This window comes from Acanthopagrus latus, chromosome 18 (assembly GCF_904848185.1).
Source record: "Acanthopagrus latus isolate v.2019 chromosome 18, fAcaLat1.1, whole genome shotgun sequence".
Classification (NCBI taxonomy): Eukaryota; Metazoa; Chordata; class Actinopteri; order Spariformes; family Sparidae; genus Acanthopagrus; species Acanthopagrus latus.
Window position 1 is genome coordinate 9,201,904 of NC_051056.1, and position 2,303 is coordinate 9,204,206.

Consider the following 2,303-nt stretch of genomic DNA (forward strand, 5'->3'; position numbering starts at 1 on the left):
TAGATATCTTCTATCACCGTGCAGAGGAGGCCGACCTATGATAATGACTCCTTTTGTTATGTAATGAAAGGAGTTGAATCTGAACAGCCTGCAGGAGTGCCGTTTTACCAGTAGGTGGGCTGCAGAAACCATGCAGGAATTGTTTGCTTTCCTCATTCTGGGAGTTGGCAGGCTCAGGCAGGACCAGTTAATATATATCGAGACCAGAGACAATATGTTTTTCATAATATGGGACTTTTAACACAGGTTTGTTTGCCCAAAATAGCCAGCATTGTGTTCAGGTTTGTTTCTGAGTTGCTAGTCATCAGATACTCTATTTTTGACTTTTCTTTTTCACAGCTTGTCACAGTAAAAGTATATTTCCCTCCATTTAGCAGTCAAAGAAGGACAAATTACCATAGATGGAAGTGAATTTCAGCACCTCTGCCACCCGATAAGTGCCAACAGTTTCAGAAGCAAGGATGAAGGTGAATCCACTTTTTAATCCTGAACATTAAATACTACTTCTACTATCATTATGACTACTACCAATAATAATGATAATAATAATAGCTGTCCTTGACTCGAGGAACCTATCCCATCTAGAAAGTGGGGGCTCTGCCCACGGCTGTCTCTTCAAGAGCTCACCAGCTCCAGCAGCTGTCTGTACATATGCGTAGATGGCAGTGAAGGGACAGTCGCTGTTAACCTGCAATCAGCCACACAACTAGCCATATTATTTGTCTGATATCTGCATAAAATGTTTTCTATAAGGCAAAAATGATAGAAACATGGCTTACCTCTGCTGTAAAGCTGGGCGTTTTGGAGCCAGCCTCAAGTGGCCAGTCGATGGACTGCTGTTTTAGCATTTGCTTCATCTTTCAGCTGCGAAGAATGCCAATTGGTCCTCAGCAGGAGCAGGTCGGTGAGGAAGGAAGAGCAAGCCACAGCATAATGTTGGTAGGTTTCTGAAAACCAGTCATTCATATCAAACGTATATTGACATTTCTACAATACTTGTTCACATACATATATATGAGCTGACTTTCAAATGAGGACATCACGGGCATGGTGGTGGCAGCAAAGCTAAGCTATCTGAAAGTATGAAACCAGACCTCTGCAGGCGTGTTTCTGTTCACAAAAGAAGGTATTATTTTATGTATGTTATTTTTGCCATTTTGTGACTGTTATAGGACAGGCGAAAAGTGACAGGAATATGGGGAGAGAGAGAAGGGGGATGACATGCAGCAAAGGGCCACAAAATGGAATCAAACCCTGGGCCATGAGGTGAGGACACAGCCTCTGTACATGAGATGCACGCTCTACCAACTGAGCCACTGAGGTGCACCACAAAAACAGGTATTTTAATCCAAAACATGATCTTTTCCCAACTCGAACCAAGTTTTTTTTTATTCTCAATCAAACCATACCATATGCGGCAACATGTAACATAATATTGCACCTTCGGATATAGTTGGAAAGTTGGAAGAGAAATTAATCTGAGGTTTTAACATGTTAGTGGTATTCAGTCATTTAGATTCCCAACATTCATTCTGGGAACTGGATTACAGGAGCGGAAGTTTACGTAGGACTTTGGATAATGCGCCTTAAAGAATACTTTTTTGTGGTAGTCAGTTGAAGATGTGATGAAGGAATGGATCAGAGTTTCACCAGCCGAGAAGGAGATGTGATGGAAGGAAAAAAAAACAAAACAGAGTTTTCGGCAGAAAAAAAAACAAAAAAAACCTTAGCTCTGATGATTTGATTGATCGAGGAGATGTTGCCGTCGAAAATGACTCTGCAGTCGCAGATGTGTGGGCAGGGAGCCAGAAAGGAGTTATCGATGGTAAGGCAGACGTCGTTAGTGGTTTTCGTGAGAAACTCAGCTTGGATTGGAACAACTTTCAATTACAGGGAGTGTTGCCTTGGCCCGGACACCCTGCGGACCATAGGAGAATACTGGACGACTTATTGTTAAATGGCCAAGACTCAGTCTCTGCTGGATTCAGCTTGATCCATCGCCTCTTTGTGTCAGCGTGATGAAGAGCAACGTTCACTCCAGTTGTTTTGGTTTGCAGACTGAGTAATGAAGCCAAACGAGATACCAAGGAAAAGCCGGCCTCATGTGTGTAAAGCACACGCATACTTTAATTCCAAACATTTCAAGCTTTGAATTTCACTGTATGCTCAAAGGCGAAAGTAAACCCTGATACACTCATGAGCACGTGAGTGTGTTCAGAAAGAATATTGAATGTATTCCAAACTTTAAAGTAGTTATTTGAAGTTGAGAAGAAAAGCAAGTTGCAGAATTCTGGGCTGGCTGC

At 42.2% G+C, this 2,303-nt stretch overlaps 1 long non-coding RNA gene across 1 annotated transcript; it reads left to right on the forward strand.

The window, feature by feature from the left end:
- Positions 1-396: 396 nt before the first annotated feature.
- On the forward strand, positions 397-1,231 carry LOC119008146. Its single transcript, XR_005071334.1, has 3 exons — positions 397-467; positions 865-939; positions 1,173-1,231. It is a non-coding gene; the product is annotated as an uncharacterized LOC119008146 (long non-coding RNA).
- The last annotated feature ends 1,072 nt before the right edge of the window (positions 1,232-2,303 follow it).